Consider the following 22,449-nt stretch of genomic DNA (forward strand, 5'->3'; position numbering starts at 1 on the left):
TGTACTTTGTGTGACAGGCTGACTATCCCCACTGTCAGTGGGCACAACTGGCCACGGGGAAGCAGGTCACTGGTGGGCAGACCCCCTTCTTTCTAAGCCCCCCCCCCCGGTCCTGAGACAACCCTCAGTGCCACCCAGGACCCTCCCTGGGTGTGGGGACTACATGAGGCAGACAGTCCCCTGCCTGGGCTTTGGAGTTGGCTGGCCTGGTTGTGGGGCTGTGTGGCCTGGTTGAGCCTGTTTCCCCACCTGTGGAACAGGGGTAATGATCCTGCCAGGTCTGTGGGGTGGCCTCGAGGAAAGACTGCGCCAAGTGGCCCAGCAGGGGGTGAGGTGCACAGCAGCTGTGGGGTGATGGTGACCTCTCTGGGCCCTTAGGCAAGGAGGACCGTACAAGTTCTCCCAGGCATACTGCCTTCCTCCCAGGGCCCACCGGTGATTCCCCGGGAATTTGGGAAAGGAGCTTCACGACGCAGAGCCTCAGTTTCATCATCTATAAAATAGGGGTGATACTGCTGCTAACGCTACCTGCCACCGTGGCTATGAGGGTTTAACCAGTCATGTGCAGGGGAGCACGTCAGCAGAAGCAGATGCTCTCCTAGTGTGAGTTCGTAAGTACCCTCCCTGTCCGCCCGGGACAAGGGCGTTCCCGGGAGAGGACGGGGCTGGGGCTTGTGCACAGGTGGGCCTGGCATTGTGGCTGGGGCAGTGTAGACACCATGTTCCATCCTCCCAGGGCCTCACCCACAACTCCCTCATGGGCTCACAGCCAGTCCGGGCAAAATTTGTGCTGTGATGGGGAGGGCAAGACAGGATGGGGACGTGGGGGAGCCACACCGAGCCAGGGCTTCAGGGATGGCTTTTCAGAAGAAAGCCCACCCCAGTTAAGGTGATGGTGAAAGGGGTGAGGAGGGAGGAGAGAAACGTATTTCAGGCAGAAGAAACAGTGTGGGCAGAGGTCCAGAGGTGGGGAAGCATGTCTGGGTGGGAACTGTAAATAGAGAGCAAGCAGAAGCCCAGAGCAGTGTGCAAAGAACGAGAGGTGGCTTGGCAAGGGGTGCGTGGGGCCAGAGCACCAGGGTAGGACGCTCTTCCTTGCAGGGCAGTGGTTCTTAAGGGGCACTCCTGTCCCCCAGGGCACACTGGCAATATCTGGAGACCTGTTTGGTTGTCACAACGTGAGGAAGGCGTGCTACTGGCATGTAGTGGGTATTGGTCAGGGGTGCTGCTAAACATCCTACAGTGCACAGCACAGCCCCCACCACAGGGAACTGTGGGCCCCAAGTGTCAGCCGGGCCCCGGGGCGTCAGCAGCCAGGGGAGGTTTTAATCGGAGGAGGGCAGGGATAGGGGCAGACATGAGTGTTAGAAAGGTCATTCGATCTGCCTTGGGGTGCAGGGATGTGGTCTGACCTAGGCAGGGCAGCAGGGAGGGGAGAGGTAGGCAGTACCAAGCACCCCGAGTAGGCTGGGGCAGTGCCCTTCCGTCCCTCTGGCCTAACCTGGGCCAGGCAGGAAGAACTGGCCACGGGCCCCCATCCTGACCCTGCCTGGGGCAGCCCCTACCTAAGTGGCCTAAAATAAACTCAGTGTGGAGAATGGAAATGTCACTTTGGCCAACGGGGGAATCTTTCTCCGAGATTGGATTTAAACTACATTATACAAGCAATTTCATGGGCACTTAGCACCGCTCGGAGAGTCCCGCAAAAAAGGGACCAGCTCTTCATTTACCAGCCATAAATCAGCAGTTGCTATAATGAGCACAAAAATGTCACTTTTATGCAATTTTACAGATGAACAAAACTGGTGAAATTAACTGTGGTAACCTACTATAGTCAGCAAAAGCGGCTGCTGGGAAAAAAAAATTTTATCTGCATGTATTTCTGTTCCTCTTAAACTCTCTTCCCAAGCAAGTTTCTGCCATTGTGGTGTGAAAACTCATTTGTCCTCACCATTATACTTTCATTTGGAGTTTATCTTGAGTATCCAATGAGCCACCAACTGTGAAAATGATTAAATCTACAAAATCTATCTAATGGATGGAATAAATTAGGTGTTTAAAACTTTAAGAAGAGGGGGGTGGGAAAGCAATGCCTGTTTCTAGTTTCCATTCATTGAAAGAAGGGGCCTACGTGGCCCCTAATTGGTCAACAGGGCAAGAGTGGGTTGGTGTCTATAGCTTTCGTTGGAGCCGATGGTGGTGCCATTGTAACGCAGAGCCTGCCCTTTGGTGAGCACTCAGGATGTGCTGGGCTCGGGGCCTATCGCTTTTCTTGGCCCCCTTTCTTTGGAGCACCTGACAACGCTGAGAGGTGGGCGGTGGTCCCCATTCCGCAGCGGAGGAAGCAGATAAGTTGTGGCATTTGGCAGGTGGCCTCCAAGACCTGCCATGCCCCCCACCCCAGTGATTCTCACCTCACAGTATTCATGTCCTTGTACGGTCCCCTCCCACTACAAACAGGGCTGACCTGCACGACCTATGAGATACCGTGGAAGTGAAGGAAGGTAATTTCCAGGGCTAGGTCATAAAAGGCACTGTGGCTTCCTCCTTGCTCATTCTCTCTTGGACGACTTGCTCTGGGGGAAGCGGCTGCCACGTGAGGACACTGGAGCAGCCTGTGGGGAGACCCACACGGGGACCAGCCGAGGCCTCCTGCAACAGGAAGCGGGTCCTCCAGCCACAGTCCAACCTTCCGATGACTGCGGCCTCACGAGACACACAGAGCAGAACTGCCCAGCTGAGCCACGCCTGAATTTCTGATCCACGGAAACCATGAGAGATACTGCATGATTCTTGACGTTTTACGCCACTAAGTTTTGGTGCAACTTGTTATGCAGCAATAGATAACTAATACAGGCTCCCATTTTACAGATGAGGAAATGGAAGCTCGCAGCTTTCTGAGACCACACCCCGGTAAGGGGCACAGCTCGAATGGGGCCTGGCCTGCTTTCCAGGTCATCTTCAGCTCCCTCTCCCGTCCCTCCCTCTGCACCCGGTGGAGGCCAGGAGACTCATGAGGTTCTCCCTCTTCTTCCAGAGAATGTGGAGGACAATCCTGAGGAGGGACCATAAAGTCAGCCTGGAGGCTCAGAGAGGCCGGAGGTGACCCCCTCCAGGGCCACACGGGCAGGCAGTTCTTACTCCTACCCTAGGCTGCTGCCTTGCTTCTAGAGACAGCTAACTCGTGGCCTGAGCCGGTCTCACCTGGACACATGGTTGGTTGGGCCTGCTCAGTGCTCTTTGGTGTTTTGGATGTAAGAACCTTCAGGTGGACAGGCAGGTCACCAGAGTCCTGTCTCAAACCTGGCCTGGCTGCCGTGCCGCTGTGGCCCCTGCTTTACGCCTTGTTCCTGCAGAGCTTTCTCCTGAGCCACCCAGGGTGCCTCAAACCCAGCCTTTTCCACCAGAGTAGCCGTGGTGGTGGCTTGGGGTCCTGGCCACTCACACCAGCCTGAGCCCCTCACCCCAGCTTGGCTGAAGGCTCTAGAGCCTCCCTGGAGGGGGGCCCAGCCACCAGTGTTCGGTGCCATTCTGTAGCTTTGCTTTGGAAAATATATTGACACAGTAAAAGGCCTCACATGAAGGAACCAGCTGAGCCTGTGGTCTGGGGAAAAACTTCTAAGTGGTGGTAAGGATGGGGGCAGCATTCACAGGGTTAATGTGGGAGGGGCCCTTGGTCCTGTGGGCCCACTGGGGAACCACAGAGCCCAGTCTCAATGCTATTTCCTCTCCGCCTTCCCTGGGTCCCCTGTTGGGCGAGGGGCCTGGGCTTCATCACCGCATGATTGCTGGGGGTTTGTCCCTCTCAGGAGCCCACCAGACGTCGGTTCTCTGAGCTGGCTTGTTCACTGCTGTGTCCCCACTCACACATACTAGGTGCTCAAGAACGTGGTATTGAATGGATGGCGAGGCTGTGGCCAGCTAGACGTATCCAGACCCTGGTCACTGCCAGTCACAACACCTGGGAGGAGCTAAGCCAGACACAGCTCCCTGGACCACTGCCTTCCAGAAGCCTCCCTGCAGCCCCACAGCCCCCAGATGTTTCCTGAGCCCAACTGTGTGGCAGCAGGCACTGCCCTGGGCCTCGGGGATGCAGCAGCTGTCAAAGCAAAGCAAAGGCCTGTCCTCGTGGGGCTGACCGCCTCGTAGGGGGAGACCACGCTGTATAACGTGGCAGGCAGTGGCTCGCCCATGAACGAGAATAAAGCGGCTCGGTGCGGTGGTTTTAAAATCTGTCCATAGAGTCTGTGACACACGCCCTACAAAGGGTGGCGCCTGATTTCCCTTCACTTGGACTAGCTGGGCGGCTCAATTCTATTGAATAGAAGGCGTGGTGTGGGTGATTTGGCCAGCACCCACCACCCAATGTGTGAGGGAACAAGCCTCAGGAGATCGCAACCCCCAGGCCGGGGCTTCCAGCAGATGCCCTTCCCACCCAGCGACATTATGGAGCAGGGCCTGCATCCTCATTGGGCCCCGTCTGTATTCTGGAACATACTAAACGGCTGTTGGACGCCATTGAGTTTTGGGGTAATTTGTCACACAGCAGGGTATTGAGGACCGAGAGTGACGAGATGGAGGAGTGCCTACTTTGGACAGGGGGATCAGCGAAGAAGCCTTCTCTGGTAAAGTGGCTTTGGAAGAAAGTTCAGGAGGTGAGGGAGTGAGCCACGTGGGTATCTGATGAACGGGCGGTCTTGGAATGGGGCCAGTGAGCGCGAAGGCTGAGGGGAGTGGGCAAGGCGCATCTGGGAAAGCAGAGTCAGCAGGGGAGGGCCGCAGAAGATGAATGCGAGAGGTGGGGGCGTGCAGGGTCCTAACACCTGTTGGAATGGCTATTGTCACAAAGACTAGAACTAACAAGTGCTGGCGAGGCTGTGGAGAAAAGGGAACCCTCATGCACTGTGGGTGGGATTGCAAATGGGTGCAGCCACGATGGAAATCAGTATGGAGGTCCCTCAAAAACTTAAAAATAGAGCTACCTTATGACCAGCAGTTCACCTTCTGGGTATTTATCCGAAGGAAATGAAATCACTGTCTTGAAAAGGTATCGGCATCTCCATGTTCACTGCAGCATTATTTACAACAGCCAAGACACAGAAAGCACCTAAGTGCCCATTGATGGGTAAAGAACATGTGGTACACAGTCACAATGGCATGTTACTCAGGCATAAGAAAAGAATGAAATCTTGTCATTTGTGGCAACATGGATGGACTTCAAGGGCATGATGCTAAGTGAAATAAGTCAGAGAAAGACAAATACTGTATGATCTCACTTATATGTAAAATCTGAAAAATATATATTTAGAAAAACCAAGCTTATAGACTCAGGGAACAGATTGGCGGTTGTCAGAGAGGCAGGATGGGTGGAAGAAATGGGTGAATTATTATTATTGTGTTATTTTTTAGTTAAAAAACAAAACAAAACAAAACCAACCTCAAGTGCCCTGTGAGGCCCTGGGCTATTGTTCCACATTGGATGATGGGAACAGAGAAGAGCTAGGACCTGACCCGGGTTTTAACAGGAGCCCTCAGGCTGCTGGTTGGGAAACAGGGCTGGAAAAGGGGCATCAGGAAGAAGTCCTGGGAGTAGCCTGACGGTCCCCAGGAGATGGAGCACGCAGGAGGTCCTCCAGCAGAAATATGCCCTGCTGGGCATTAAAACATAGCTTCTAGAAGGCTCTGACAACAGACAAATGTGTACGGTAGAGGTATGTGGAAAGAGGAGGTTACAAGGGGGCTGGCTTTGCCACATGAGCCTTGGTCTCCCTCCTTCCCCCTCAAAGGGGTTCGAACGAAGATTTGAAGAGAAAAGCCCCAGATGCCACCCGGGTCGCGGCCTGGGCCGGGGCATTTGATTTCTTCTCTGTGCTTTTCTGTCATTGCCAGTGGCAGCCACAACCGCCCGTTGCTTTAGGGTAGGGGGCAGGCTAGGGCTCCCATTCCTACCCGGTGTCCTATCCTTGGCATCTGCGTCATGCAGCCCAGTCAAAGCGTCCTCTGTTTCCCGTGGCCTTGAGCCGCCCAAGGCCCTTCTTTGCTCCCTGTCCGCTCTCATCAGGCCAGGTCTGCTCCTGGGCAGAGCACACAGGGGGGTTGGCAGCCTTTTGAGAAGGCAGGGGGACGCGAATGCCAGCTGAGTCACAGACACCTGGGTTCAAATCCTGGCTCTGCCACATACTGTGTGGCCTTGAGCAAGCCGCTGCCCCTCTCTGAGCTTTGGTTTCTCTCTTGTGTAAAAGGCGGACAATGCTATTGCTGCTGCTGACCTTGGAGAGTTTTTGTGAGGACTGTCAAGGCTGCCTACCCTCCGTGGGGGCTGCGGTTGTTGGTGATCACTTCACTAAAGCCTCTTCTGCCGCTTCCACGCTCCCAGCTGCTTCTCCCTGTAAAACCCTCCAATGAGGCCGTCTGTGTGTCTGAACTACTCGGTGCATTCGTGGCCCCGGCCACCTGGCTCAGACCTCCCTCTGGCCCCTGGACGATGTCCTCTCACATGCCGACAGCCACCCTCTGGGTTTGCCTCTGGACCAGGTATTGTGCCAAACGCTCAGTCCCCATGGCGGCCTTGGGAGGTGGGCCCTGGGTTTCAGGAGAGGAAGTCAGATGTCCAAGGAACAGGGTGTCAAGCAGGGGTTGCAAACATACATGCCCACGTTTTTGCTGACCACTGGAGGACAGATGGGCTGGGAACAGCTAGAAAGCCCAGGAAGAGCAGCTGAAGTGTTCAGGGAGGGCGTGCCCTGCCCAGGGACATTCACTTTTGAAACGATGTTCAAACACCAAGCAGGGCAGACCATACACCTGGTGGGCAGGGTGAATGTGGCCCATGGGCCACCAGTTTGAGACCTCTGATGGCACAGAAAGGACTTGTGAGCCAGGATCTGAGCCCTGGTCATCCATCTCCTGGGCGCCTGCTCTCAGTTACTAGGTACCATGGATGCTGGGACTCGGGCCAGTCTCCCAAGCTCATGCACCTTCCTTTGCTAACCCAAACCCCACGGGTCCTTTAGTGTCCAGCTTGCATGATTCCTCCTTGAGCTGACCCCCTGGACACCCTACTCCTATGGGCTGTGTCCCTCTGTCTCCCACGTCCCTTGCCCAGATGGGAAGTGCCCCATCTCTGGGTCCCACCTGTACCTGATCCAGAGTGATGAATTCGGGGTCGGGTGGAATGCCCGCACCGTGCCTGGCACACAGTAGAGGGTTGAATTATGTGCTAGAAGAATGAAGCAAGAGGAGTTGCCTACACCTTCCTTATCTGCTGGCTCTGACCCTGCAGATCTCAGCCAAGATACCCCCCAATCCAGGCAGCTTTCCCTGACCCCCAGACTATAGCTGTCTGTTGGTTTGTCTCCTAGTCTAGATTTGGAGGCCTTTGAGGGCAGGCCCTGCTCTTGCTCAGCATGCCTAAAAGAATGGGTGCAGAGTCCAGCAAATCCCGTTTCAGTGCCTCTGAGACAGCCGCCAGACAGAACCTGGGCTCCTGTGTGCAGAAACAAAGGCACCCGGCCTGTGAACTGCCCCACTCTCCGCCTCCGCCTGCATGGCCCCCATCAAAGCCTCGTCAGGAAATTTTAAAAGGCTGCTGTGAGTGCGGGCTCGTCATCTCTGCCATTAACTTAATGTTATGGGCCTTTTACAGGTGCGTTAAGTAGACATGGTTATTAACGAGTATATTAAGCCAATTAAAAGCAGCCCTTTGTGTGAGATTTAATGTTGCTACAGGGAGACATGAAAGTGGGGCAGGACTCAGCAGTGCCCTGCCTTTTGGAAACTGAGCTGGGGAGAGGCATGGGGGCTCTACTGTAGAGACCACAGACGTGAGAGGCTCAGGCTCTGGCTGGAGTCGGACTGTGGTGGTTTGACGCCCAGCGTTACCACTTGATGTGGGTGACCGTGGATAGTAATGTGATGTGACCCTCAGTCTCTCGTCTGTAGGGGTGACGGGTGGACACGTCATAGTTGCCGAAGTCGGTGCAGTTCTCTGCACTGTCAGGCAGGGGGTGCTTGCTCATCGAGGGGCTGGTAGAGGTGGGGATGGTGGTGGACAGGGCAGGGGTACAACGCCAGCCCAGAGTGCCTGGTCCCACACTCCAGGGTTCTCTGTGGCACCCCCGGCATCTGCCATGGAGGTACAGCAGTCTGTCAGTTACCATCCAGCTGAACGCAGGTTCCTATGAATCCACTGGACATACCCCTGCGGAGGTCGCTCCCTCAGCAGACCTCAGATTTTTTTGGCTGTAAATGGAGCTAACTATAGCTTTCCCAAGGGAACGGTGAGAGACTTAAAGTTGTGCCAGGCACACAGTAGGTGTTTAGCGAATGCCATTTTTCTCATGCTGTTGCAAGTTTTGCCTATTGCCTTCTCCCGTAAGGCTCAGGAAGTCACAGTGGGCATTATCTGTGTGGAGAGGGTGGGGGAAAGGGTGTCCAGGGCTGCTCCAGGACAGAAGGGGCCCCTGGGCACAGGGCCTGGCCCCGGCCTGCAGGGAGGAGCAGCCCACATCTGCATTCCCCTTGGCCGAGACACTCTGCCCTTGGAAGTGGCAGCCTCCTGAATGCTCAATTAACGTGACACTAATTAGCTGGTGGCACCGGCAGAATCCCTAATGAGGCTGCCCAGGAGAGGGGCGGGGCAAGGTGGCTGGGCCAGGGCAGATACAGTGTGCTCTGGCTTCTGCTGGGAGGGCTGTGGTGAGGGGCAGAGCGGCTGCCAGCCACCCTGACTGCCCCCAGCTCCCGCCTACTGACCGGGGTGTCCGTCCACGGGCCTTTGGTGTCAGCCTCGAGTGTGAATCCAAGTGCCCCAGTTAGTAGCTGGGGAACCTCAGGGAAGTGACCACAGTTCCCTGGCCTCTGTTTCCCCTAAGGGGACAGAGAGATTAAATCAGAGGGTAGAGTCAGAGGCTTGGTGCATAGAGGGGGCGTAGAAAAGGCTGGCTGCCTTCCTCCTAGCTCTTTCTGGGCCAGACTAAGCAGTGCAGGGTGGTGGTTGTATCGTTGGGCACTACACAAAGGACCGTCTCTCATTCTCCACCCAGGTGTGTGCACACATGCGTGTGAGCTCAGACACACATGCCGAGGGCCGTCCTGCGGGTGCTCACAGGCCCGCGTGTGTATCCACACACGCCTTCCACACCCGCTGGCCCGGGCGGGAGCTCTGCGGTCCCTCATCCATCCCCAACCCGACTGTCCTGCCCCTCACCTGGGCCTCAGTTTCTCTTATCTGCTCCCTGTCTGGGCTCTCTCTTTGGGAGTGCACTCCTTACTGTCTCCCTGTCCCCAGGGCCCTGGCTGGTCTGTGTTCCTGTCGAGCCTGGCAGCTGCTTTTGCCCTTTGGAACTGGTGCTTCATCTCTCCCTCCTTTATACCTACCGCTGCCTGTCGCCATCCACACCCAGGCCGGTCTGGCTCCCCTCCCCCGCTCCCCACGCCAGTCTCAGTCTCCAGCTCTCACTCTTGGTCCCTCCTGCCACTGGTCCCTGCCCTTCCCCCTCACGCTCATTCTGTAGCCACATCTGTGGCTCTCGAATCTGGATACTGGGCCATTATAAGTGCTGCAGACACCGTCTCTCACTTTTTGGCTCATCTTGACTATTGTATGGTATATTTTGCTGAGCTGCAGTGTTTAATTTTAGTATGGTGCAACTGGCCTTTTCTTTATTTGTGCTTTTCTCCTTCTCAGTTTGCCAGTACTTTGTATCCTGAGGATGCTAGTCTATCATTTTCTTCAAAGAATATGGTTCTGTTTTCCATGGATAAGTTCCCCCTTATCCATGGGTTTGCCGTCTGTGGTTTCAACCACCTGTGGTCTACCACAGTCTGAAAATATTAAAATGGAACATTCCAGAAATAAACAATTCCTAAGTTTTACGTTACGTGCCATTCTGAGTAGCACGATGAACTCTTGCACCGTCCCACTCTGTCTCACCTGGGGCGTGAATCCTCCCTTTGTATACGCTCGGCACCCACCCGTCACTTAATAGCCATATTGGTAAGCAGAGAGAGAGAGAACGCATTCACATAACTTTTATTATAATATATTGCTATAATTATTCTACTTTATTAGTTATTATTGTTAATTTCCTACTGTGCCTAATTTATACATTAAACTTTATAACAGGTATGCAGGGATAGGAAAACACATAGATATAGGGTTTGGTAGTATCTGTGATTTCAGGCATCCCCTGTGGGTCTTGAAACGTATCCATCATGGGGGGATAGCCGATCAGGGGGGAACTACTGTATTAGATTTTTTGCAGTAGATTTGTAGTCTGTCTAGAAGTCCTTTTTGTGTATGTGTGAGTTAGGGCTCCAGTGTTACTTAGCTATATGGGTAACCAGTTGTCCCAGCATCGCACATCCTACCCCAGTGAGCTGTAAGGCCCACTTGGTCCTTGATTGAGCTCACAGATGTGTGGATCCACTTTTAGATACTCAGCTCCATTCCTTCGTCCCCTCTTACCCTTCGCTGATTCCGTGGTCTCAGCCTTAAGCCATGGCACTCTCGGTCCTTCCACCACCCTTGTATTTCATTATCAAAAGCGCCTTGACCTTTCATGGCCCTTTGTCCTTTCCTTATCGACTTCAATGTCAGCTTTGCAAGTGACACACACAGATGGTCAGGATGTAGGGATTGAACTGAATTTTTTCCACATCGAATCTCTGTCCATGTGCATAGTATACGTCTAAGTTTATTTAGGTCTTTAAAAATAGAATTGAATAAACATATTTTTCTCCATAGAGGTCATTTATCTCCTTTGTGAATTTATTTTAGATTCCTTAATAAACTATAATAGTATCATAATTTAGAGAAAATGGAAAATTCCTAGATAGACACAAACTACCAAAATTGAATTAAGAAGAAATAGAAAATCTAAATAGACCTAGAACAAGTAAAGAGATTGAATTAGTAATCAAAACACAACCCACAAAGAAAAGCCCAGGCCAAGATGGCTTCAATGGTGAAGTGAACCCTACATTAAAGAAGAATGAATGCCAATTTTCCATAAACTTTTCTAAAAAAGAGAAGAAGAGGGAACCCTTGCAAACTAATTCTGTGAGGCCAGTATTACCCTGATTGCAAAACCAGACAGAGACACAACAAAATAACTGTAGACTAATATCCCATATGAATATGTATGTAAAAAAATCAACAAGTTGCTAGCAAACTGAATCCAGCAACATACAAAAAGAATTATACGTCATAGCCAAGAAGACTTATCCCAGGAATGCAAGGTTGGCTTAACATCGAAAACTCAATTAACGTAACACACCATATTGATAGAACAAGGGACAACTAACTACTACATGATCAGGTACAGAAAAAGCATTTGATGTCATCCAACGTCCCTTCATGATAAAAACACTCAACAAACTAGGTTAGAAGGGAACTTCCTCAACCTGACAAAGAGTAGATAGGAAAAATGCACAGCTAACATCATATTTAATGGTAAAAGAGAGTGTTCTCCCTCTAAAATCAGGAACAAGACAAAGATGTCCACACTTGACACTTCTACTCAACATTGTACTGGAGATTCTAGCCATGGCACTTACACAAGAAAAAGAAGTAAAAGGAATTCCTATTTAAAAAGCAAGAAGTAAAACTGTGTTCACACATGCCATAATCCTGCACAGAAAATCCTATGAAATCCACTAAAAAAACCATTAGAACAAACAAGTTCAGCAAGTTTACGGATACAAGACCAATATACAAAAACCAACTATATTTCTATACACTCACAATGAACAATCCAAACTGATATTAAGAAAACAATTCTACATGCGGAAGCGTCAAAAAGAATTAAATACTTAGAAACAAATTTAACAAAAGAAGAATCTGAAAAACAGAACACATCGTTGAAATTAAAGAAATTAAAGAAGATTTAAATAAGATTTAAATAAATGGAAAGACATCCCATGTTCATGAACTGGAAGACTTCATGTCAAATGGTAATGCTCCCGAAATTGATGTACAGATCCAACACAATCCCTATCAAAATCCCAGATGGCTTCTTTGCAGAAATTGACAAGCTGATTCTAATATGCATGGGACTCAAAAGAGCCAAAACCATCTTGAAAAAGAAGGACAGAATTGGAGGATTCACAATTTAAAATTTCACTACTTACCACAAAGCTACAGTAATAAAGACAGTGTCGCCCTGGCACAAATGTAGACATACAGATCAATAGAATAGAATTGAGAATCCAGAAACAAACTCTCACATTTGTGGTCAATTGATTTTTGCCAAGGGCACCAAAACAGTTCAGTAGGGAAAGACTGGTCTCTTCAATAAATGGTGCTGGGACAAAAGGTAGCCATAGGCAAAAGAATGAAGCCAGACCTTCTTTCTCACACCACACACAAAAATTAACTCAAAATAGGTCACAGACGTGAAGGTAGGAGCTAAAACTAGAAAATTCTTAAAAGAAAACACAGCAAATTTTCACATCCTAGGATTAAGCAAAGCCTTCTTAGATATAACACCAAAAGCACAGGTAACAAAAGAAATTCTGACCTCATCAAAATTAAAAGGACACCATGCTTCAAAGGACACCATGAAGAAAGTAAAACAGACAACCATAGAAGGGGAGAAAATATTTGCAAATCATGAATCTGGTAAGGGACTTGTATCTAGAATGTATATATAAAGAACTTCTACAACTTAATAAAAAAGAACCCAATTTAAAAATGGGCAAGAGAACAGAATAGACATATCTTCAAAGATCTCCAAAGGCCAGTAAAGCACATGAGAAGATTCTCCATATTCTTAAGTCATTAGGGAAATGCAAATCAAAACCACAATGCGATACCGTTTCATACACACTAGGATGGAAAGACCTGGTAAGTGTTGGTGAGAATGTGGAGAACTTGGAAGACTCATACACTGCTGGTGGGAATATAAAATGGTACAGCTGCTTTAAGAAGCCAGTTTGGCAGTTCTTCAAAAAATTAAGCATTGAGTTAACCATGTGACCCAGCCATTCCACTCCTAAGGTATGTGCACAAGTGAAATGTAAACATATGTCCACACAGAAACTCGAACACATGATTGTAGCAGCATTATTCATAATTGCTAAAAATGTGGAAACATTCCAAATGTCTGTCAGCTGATAAATGGATAAATAAAAGATGGCATAGCCACACAATGGAATACTATTCGGCAATAACAAGGAATGAAGTGCTACAACATGGATGAACCTTGAAAACACTACACTAATTGAAAAACAGCCAGACACAAAAAGCTACATATGATTTCCATTTATATGAAATGTCCAAAGCAGGTAAATCTGTAGAAAGACAGAAAGTAGTTTAGTTGTTGCCTCGGGTTTGATGGGGCTGTAAATGGGTATCGGGTTGCTTTTCGGGGTGATGAGGAAATGTTCTGGAATTTGATGGTGGTGACTCTTGCAAGGCTCTGTGAATTTATACTAAGAAGTCCTCACTAGTACACTTTGAATGGGTGAATTGTAGGGTATGTGTGTTACCATACACATAAAGCTGCTTCCTAAAGATTGTAATAGTATCTTTTTGTAACCTGTATTTTCCAGTTCTTTGTGACAGGTGTGGGGCAGGAGCATGCCAATCTGGCCTGTTGCCTGCTTTTGTAAATAAAGTTTTATTGGAACACAGCCATGCCCATTCATGTCTATGCGTCTAGGAGTTTTCATGCTACAGTGCAGCAGAGTTGTGTGGTTAAGTAGAGACTGTGTGGCGTGCAGGGCCGAAAATCTTGGCTCTTTACTGAAAAAATGTGACAACTTCTGTTTTACAGGGATACAATTGCGTTCCTGTGTTGATCTTCTATTTGTGATCTTGCTGAATTCTTACTCTCTTGGGGTCTCTATGCAGATAGTTTTACTTCTCTTCAATGCTTGTAACTTGTTATTTATGTTTCCTGTCATATGCGCTGGCCAGGACCTCTGTACAATGTGGAAAGGCAGTGATTTGGATCTGTCTCCTCTGATTTTTATCTACCCTCAGGCCGGCTTGTTGTGGTTTGTGGTTGAATACTCTGTAATAGATGAAGGGAGTTGCCTGCCTTCCTAGTTTGCTAAGAGCTTATCTGTATTTGTTAAATCATAAAAGGGGGTAACTCTGTCCAGCCCTCTCCTAGCCCCTCATCCCTGAGGCTGTGTCCTCTCCTAGGTCCCCTTCCCATGGCAGGGGCGGCACTGGACCTTCCTTCCACCCGCCCCCCAGGCTGCACTTAGCAACAGCTACATAATTGGATCTGCTGTGCGGGCAGAGGTTTGTTTTTAATTTTATTGGAATTTTAAATTGCTTTGTCTCTTCCGTATTTTATTAGTGTCAGTGGAAGCAGCTGCACCTGCAGGAATGCTGGGGGGGCAGTGGCCCCAGCCTCTCAGAGTCAGGCTGTTGCATGAGGGTGGGATGAGGAGTGGGAGTTGGGGAGAAGAGCTGCTCCCTGATTTGGGGGTAGCAAGTCCTTCAAAACTTCTCATCAAGTTGAGAGAGAGGTCCGTGGAACCACTTTTTCCCTGTGGGTATGAGTGGGCAGAGGGGCTCCCACCCTCTGGAGGGGATGGGGGCAGGTAAAGTGTTTGAGTCCACATGCCCAGGGGGTTTCTCTCCTTCTGTTCTTATCCCCACATCATAGCGGAGGAAACTGAGGGCCAGAGAGGGCCGTTCTCTGTCTTGCCCAAGCCCACGCCCCATGCAGGCCAGACCCAGACCTTGACCCACAGACTGTGTTGGTCTCAAAGCCTGTGCCCTGGGGTCTCATAGGGAGGAGGGCAGGGTGGGCACACTACCCTCCCTTACAGAGGAGCAGCCTGAGGCTGCATCACTTATATAGGGTGGCAGAGTGAGGGTGGAAGCTTGTGTCAGTGTCCTGGGGTAGCTGCCTCCGCTCCCCTCCTTGGCCTCCATGGATGACAGGTCCCTGAGTACCGCCCCGCCCCCACCAGCCCCCACAGCGCCTCTCTGGAGCTATCTGCACAGCGTGTACTTTTAGCAGCATGTGACTCAGAGTTTACGTATCAACATCATGATGAGAAAGTCAAATATTTATTAGCAGGGAAGATCCTGAGCAGCTGAGAAAAACAGGCTTCGGTCGCAGGAATGGGCAGGTCCTGTTTGGAATCCAGGGACTCTGGCCAGCTGGGAGTAGTCCAAGATCTTAGGCCTGAGGTAGGGGACAGGGAATGGGCTTTCCCTCCCCCAGCATCATTTTTTCCTTTCTTTTTCTCCAGGTCACTTTCTCTACTCACCCAGAACAGGCTAAGACAGCCAACTCCCAGGCTCCCCTACCTGCCTGACCTCGGATCCTAGACAGGTGAGCTGCCATTTCTGGTTCGCTGGCCATGTTGAGGGCATATGTGGTGGCCATATCCTCACGTAGCCCTGAGTAGTCAGGCTCTCTGATCCCATTTTACAGGAAGCGTGGGGAGGAGATCTCGGACTGGGCCACATCTTCCCCCCACCGGGCTTCTGACATTAGCATCACAGGTGGTTAGAGCTGGACAGCTTCTTAGGGCCATCTGATCTGAACCTTCACTTTCTAGAAGGGGGAACACAGGCCCTACGAGGCTGACAGACTCATCCAAGGTCATGCTGAATATGGATGGCCCAGTCGAGACCTTTCTCCCTTGGTGAGAAACACAGCCCAGTTCCAGGTCTGTTCCTGAAACCCTGTCTCGATTTTGCCCACAGGCCACAGGGACAAGAGGGTGGGCTTAGGGCCCGACTGCCCACGAGGAAAGGGCAGGAGCCTCCTCTGCCAATTGTACAGGCCTTGACTGGCGGCAGGGTGCCCAATTCAATTTGCTTATCTCCCTTCCTGCCTCCCTCTTTCCTGTGCTCTTCAATTACAGGCAGAGACAATGTCTTTTCCAATAAGTACAAAGATATCAAAGAGGCTGAGTGGGCAGGGGCAGCAGGACGTCCTTGCTAGACCTCCACACTCCCTAGTTCCAGCTTCGGACCAGTCCAGGTCACCAGGCCCAGTCCCAGCTGGCAGCAAGAGGCAGGGCAGGCAACCCGGGCAGCTGGACAGCAGCAAGCAAAGGGGGAAATGCACAGATCCTTTGAGCTAGCAAGTCCATCCTGGAAGAATTTTTCTTTGCACAGATACACATGAATACAAAGGACGTTCATTACAGCACTGTTCAGAATAGCAAGAGACTAGAAACAACCTAAATGTCCATCAACAGGGGTATGTTATTATTCTGTATCCAGGCAATGGAATACAGTGCAGCTGTTAGAATGAGGGCGCTCTTTCTGTCCGATGGGGAATAATCTCTAAGATATACTGGTAAGGAAAACAGGCAAGGAGCTGAGAAGAGTGTGTGGGGGTGCAAATGTTTACTTAAAAGGTATTTACTGCCCCTCATGCATGTGTGTATTTTTCAGGGGGTATTTAAGAATACACTGGTTTTCTCTGGGAAGGACAGTTATTTTTCATTCTAAATTCTTATGTTTTCTGAATGGAGTGCCATAGACAACCTATTTACTGAAGTATTTAATTTTAAAAAGGCAATGAGATGTGGGGCGGCCGGATGGCTCAGTTGGTTAGAGGGCGAGCTCTCAACAACAAGGTTGCCGGTTGAAAATGGCAACTGGACTTGGAGCTGAGCTGCGCCCTCCACAACTAGATTAAAGGACAACAACTTGACTTGGAGCTGATGGGCCCTGGAGAAACACACTGTTCCCCAATAGAATAAAGCTAAAATAAAATAAAATAAAATAAGGCAATGAGATGTTCTCCCTGGAGATCCCATAAAGAAGTGAAGGGGGCTGGTCATGAAAAACATTTTTCCTTGAAACTGAAGGCCGTTCCAGATTGTCTGTCATTGTTCTGTTTTTGATGAGACAAATATTTCATTAAAGCCCTGTTTCTGAAAGGACATCAGAGGACCTTCAGTTCTGAGGATGTTGATATAATATCTTACGTCCCCTTTCTCTTCCTAGAAATACCCTGAAAGCAACATGGAACAAAAGCACAAGCTCCACTCTTGGCAAAACTAGAAGATCACTAACCCCCTAAACAAACAAAAAATAGGTGGCTAAGCTGCCCAAAGCAATGGCCATCAAGTGGGGCTAAGGGAGGAAGCAGGAGGAAGATGCCACAGCTGTAGATTTCAGAAAGAGCCAGAAATGTACACGTCCTAGATGTCAGGGGCACACCCTGAGGTATAAAATCGAAACTCCTTTGCAGCAGTGAAACCTGGGGTGCATCAGCTGGAAACAGAGCTTCCTTAGACCCACTTGGTTCCAAAGAGCAAAGGAGGTAGGGATCGATAAGAAATCAGATAAATATACCATATTTGCAGGAACCTGTTTGTCTCTGGGGCAACTGGAGGGAAATAGCTGGGCTGGGAGAAACTCACCTCCTCTAGAGGCAAATAATCAAAATTGAACCAGCATAGGGCTTAATCAAATATATACATATATATATATATATGAAAAGTGAAGGAAAGGCAAAACATCAGTAAAGTAATGGATGGCAAAAATAACCCCCCCCCCCAACTAAAACCAAAACACTTCCCAATGTGGCCCGAGAAGAGATGAAGATTATGGCTAAATATTTCATTGTGAAGGAAAAAGCTTAGTAAACAATTGTTTCTATAAAGCAAAAACACAAAGCAGATATACAAGAGAAGAAAACTCATTGCAAAGGGGGAACATGGAATAAGTGCAAGAAAAAAAAGGCACAGAAAACACAGGAATAAAACTGAAAAAAAGAAAAGGAAATAAGGAGTTAGAACAGTTTAATCAGAAGAGAATATATAGGGAAGATGGGAGAAAGACAGCCAATCTAAGCTTAACTGGGAAAGAAAGAAACTGAAATAATACAAGCTTTGGATCTGCCTGTCAGAAGGGCACAGTGCTGTGTTCCAGGAAAAATAGATAGTCAACCCTAAGACACATGCTAGTCAAGTACTGACATGAAAGATATGGAAAGATCAAAATGAAATACAAAGGAGAAAAAAATCAGGGTTCCCCTTCTCCATGGCAACATTCAACATTAGAAGAGAACAGAACAAGGTCTATAGAAATCTTCAAGGAAACAAAGTGGCCCAGAGATCCCTTTTGACTTATTCAAGTAGAAAAGTGACAGATAGACAGTTCTGAAGATGCATGAACTCCAGGAATGCTGTTCACTTGAGACCTTAAGCCACAGACTAGAGGGCCAGCTTCAGATGCTGGGAAAGGAAGGCAGAAGTACTGGTGGTGAGCGCTGACCCTTTTACCCATAAGACTCAGATTGAAATTATTGGGAGACAGTTGTAATGTAACCAGATGCTATCATTACAAGCCCTAATAACAGAAGGGAGGGGACAAGGAAAGGAGACAGTAATGTAAGTACATGGACGTCCTCATTTTTAATAGTTGGGATCAAAGAACATCATTTAAAGCTGATGTCAGGTAATAGAGGTTTAAAGGTTTGAAATGAACTACAAGAAAATGTTGTGCAAAGAAAAAGAAAATACAGTTGGCTCTCAATCAACATGTTTTGTATCTATATGATATGTATTATATGCTGTATTCTTATAGTAAAGTAAGCTAGAGAAAAAAAATGTTACTAAGAAAATCGTGAGGAAGAGAAAATACATTTACAGCACTGTACCTATTGAAAAAAATCCATGTATATAAGTGGACCCACATAGTTCAAACCTGTGTTGTTCAAGGGTCAACTGTACACTAATTACATCACATTGTTCATCTTAGGGAAAGTAATAGATACTGTTCCAAAGAAATAAAGAATTAGGGATTATTTAAAGTTACGCCAGTAGAAAAACACTAGCCTTCCTCATGATTAATATGTGTACAAAAGAATACAAAAAAACACAGATCACATAGGGAAAGACTTTTAGAAGCAATTAAAACAAAGCACAAAATGATTGAGTTAAGATGAGACATCTGTCATATCAATAAATGTGAATGGGCTAAACTCTCAAAAAATTTAAAAAGGCATTCAGATTGGATCACAAAATTTAATCCAACTCTATAGTATGTGAGTCGATCTAAACAAAATAATCCAGAAAGGCTGAAATAAAAGGATTGGCCAAAAGGTCTCAAGAACAATGTGAATTAAAAGAGCAAAGGTTATCATCTTAACAGATAAAATTGAATCTACCCCCAAAGTATTAAATACAGCAAAGAAGTATGCAATTCACTATGAAGATTTAAGGTATTAATATCTATGTGTTAAATAACATTGTATCACCACTCCGAAGGCCAAACATACAGGTACTACAAGAAGAGAAAGGCTGGAACACAGCCGTAGGCATCTAATTCATTTCTCTCTACATGACAGGTAAGGATATAGAAGACCTAATTTACATAGTAAATAGGGTAGATGTAATTAGTATACACCAAAATCTGAATCCTGAAAACAGAACCATATCTTCTTTTCAAGTCCCCATGAAAAAAAGTCTCAAAACTCACAAAAATGACCATATATTGCAAAGAAAACTTTGGTAAAGTACAAAAAGTAAAGATTATAGACAACATTCTTTGATCATAATGCAATAAAACTAGAAAAAAACAAAACACAAAGCACCTATTGCCTGCGTAAGGGGTGGAACTCAAATGAGCCTTAGGTCAAAGAAGAAATCAAAGCCAAAATTATAAAATACCTAGAAAAAATGATAATACTACGTATTAGAACCTATAGGATATAGCTAAAGCCGTGTTCAAAGAATTCATACCCTTAATTTCCCCTTTTTTTCCTTGTTTATCAGTATAAAGATTTAAACCTCTATCTCAAATTAAAAAATAAAGAAAACAGGAAGAAAAGCTTAATGAAGGCACAAATTAATGAATTAGGAACCAGGAAGGGCTCTGGGTGGTGAACACACAATGTGAGATATAGATAATGTATTGCAGGATTGTACACCTGAAATCTATGTAACTTGACTAAAAATTGTCACCCCAATAATCTTTAATATAAACAACAACAAAAAAAGAAACCAGGCAGAGGTAATTACTAATAAATAAATCCTAAAGATGAATCTTTGGAAATAGGGGACAGATAACCTCATTAGCTAACTAACCTAATTGAGAAAAAAAATGAGGGGGAAAAAGTACAAGTTATATAATATGAGAAATACGGCGAAATAATTTTGTTCAACCTCATGCAAAGAAATGTGAAAACATGGACGAAATGAATACTTTTCTAGAGAAATGTAATTTACCAAATTCATTCTAGGAACAGAACAATTAACACAAATAAATTATTACAGAAGAAACCAGAGAACATTATCAAAGAGCTACTCACCCAACCCATATAAAGGCACTAGCACAGAATGTTTCAAGGAGGATCAATGGATCTTTAAAGAACAGATAATCTATTTCTACCTACACTGTTACAAAATCTATTTCTGTTTACACTGTTACAAAGCATAGAGAAAGAAGGAAATCCTCCATTCTCTTTAGGAAGTGAGCATAACACTGATAGCAAAACCCCCCAAAACACTGTTCCAGGAAAAGAAAACTAAAGACTATTCTCATTGATGAAATTGAGGCAAAATTCTTAAGTAAAAGAGCACATGCAATCCCTCAGTAATTATAAAGAAATATTCACCATAACCAAGTGGGATTCCACTAGGAATGCAAGGATGGTTCAATATTAAGAAATCTATATCACTATTTCAATCAATATATCAAAGGGGAAAAAACTATATGATCATTTTTAGAGACACTGAAAAGTCATTTGGTAAACTTCAACTTCCATTCTTGATTTTTAAAATTATTAATAAAGCAGGGATAGATGGATGCTTATTTAACCTGATAAAATATCTGCCCCCAAAACAGCATTTTGCTAAAGGAGAAATACTAGAAGCTTCTCGTTCAAGTCAGGGACAAAGCAAGAATATCTATTGTCACCATTATTATTTTTCATTGTTCCAGGGATAGAAGCCAACACTATTAAAAAGACAAAGAAATTAAGGTATAAAACTTCCAATGTAGGAGGTAAAATGAGCATTTGCAAGTGATATGATAGTGTAACTGGAAAACCTAAGAGACTAAATTAAAAAATCATTACAAACAGAAGATTTCAGGAAGGTGGTAAGACTTAATAGCCTTTATATAAACAACCTCCATTTATGGAAGAAAAGACTAGCCAAAAAATGCTATCCAGAAGACGTAAACTTAGAAAATGTACAAGATTTAAATGAAGCAAAATATTAAAACATCCCAAGGGACGCATGGGAAAATCTGAACAAAGAGAAGGGTATATCATGTTTTTGAAGGGAAAGACATCGTCCAAAAATGGCATTTCTTCCTAAATTAATTTATAAATTGAATGCAGTCCCAGTAAAAACACAAACGGGATTTTTGTTCTTACCTAGATGATTTCTATAGTTCAGACAGAGAAACAAACAGCACATCAAGGAAACTCTGCATGGGGGGCAGGTGAATGACAAGGAACACACACCACCAAATATTAAAATATGTTTTACACACGCTACAATATAGATGAACCTTGAAAACATTCTGTTAAGTGAAAGAAGCCAGCCATAAAAGGCCACATACTATGAATATACGATTCCCTCCTTACGAGAGTCCAGAATATGGGAATCTATAGAGAAAGAAGTAGGTGAGGGAATAAGGGAATGACTGCTAATGGGTAAGGGATTTCTTCTTGAGGTTATAAAAATGCTCTAAAATTGACTGTGGTGATGGCTGTAAAATTCTGTAAATATCCTAAAAACCATTGAATCGTGCACTTCAAATGGGTGGATTGTATGTGAGTTACATCTCCATAAAGCTGTTTAAAAATGTTTAAATGTATTATAATGCTACAAAAATGAGAACATTATTGCAGTGATGCTTGATGAGACTTGAATCCACAACCTCACACCTGACACCAGATAAATTACAAAACAATCGGATTATCAGATATTTTAAAACTTAAAATGTAAAAGAACTAGAAGAAATCCTGTGGGAGAAGTTCTGTGGTTTTTGTTTTGTTTTGTTTTATTTTTAATAATTTCAGCATGAGGAGGGGCATTATAAATATGACACAAAAATCCAAGGTCTAATTCCATCATATTCAAAGCGCTCCTACAAATCAGTAAGGACAAAAACAACCCAATTGGGAAAATGGACCAAAGCGATGACTAGATAAGTCGGTCAGACCACATCTATCAAAATTACAAATGCACATACCTTTGACACCGTATTTCCACGTCTAGAAATTTATCCTGTAGTTTTAGTCACACCTTTGTGGTTATTTAGCAACAGATGGGATATGGTTCTACTTAGGGGACTAGTCAAATAAATTATGGATCATCCTATATGGCAAAAGAATAAGGAAGCTTCTTAGAGGCTGACAGGATAGGATGATAGGATGTATTGCTAAGTGAAAAAGTGAGGTGCAGGACAGTGTGTACACACATTTGATGGGACGTGCATAAAGGACACACAGGAAGCTGACAACACAGGCTGCCTCTGGAAGTAAATGGGGCTGGACA

The 22,449-nt window shown here is 46.5% G+C and overlaps 1 protein-coding gene across 1 annotated transcript in view; it reads right to left on the minus strand.

Moving 5' to 3' along the window:
- FAM222A (family with sequence similarity 222 member A) overlaps nucleotides 1-22,449 on the minus strand; it is a 56,070-nt gene that overhangs the window by 3,693 nt on the left and 29,928 nt on the right. The window lies entirely within an intron of this gene.

This window comes from Rhinolophus hipposideros (genome assembly GCF_964194185.1).
Source record: "Rhinolophus hipposideros genome assembly, chromosome: 24".
Taxonomy (NCBI): domain Eukaryota; kingdom Metazoa; phylum Chordata; class Mammalia; order Chiroptera; family Rhinolophidae; genus Rhinolophus; species Rhinolophus hipposideros.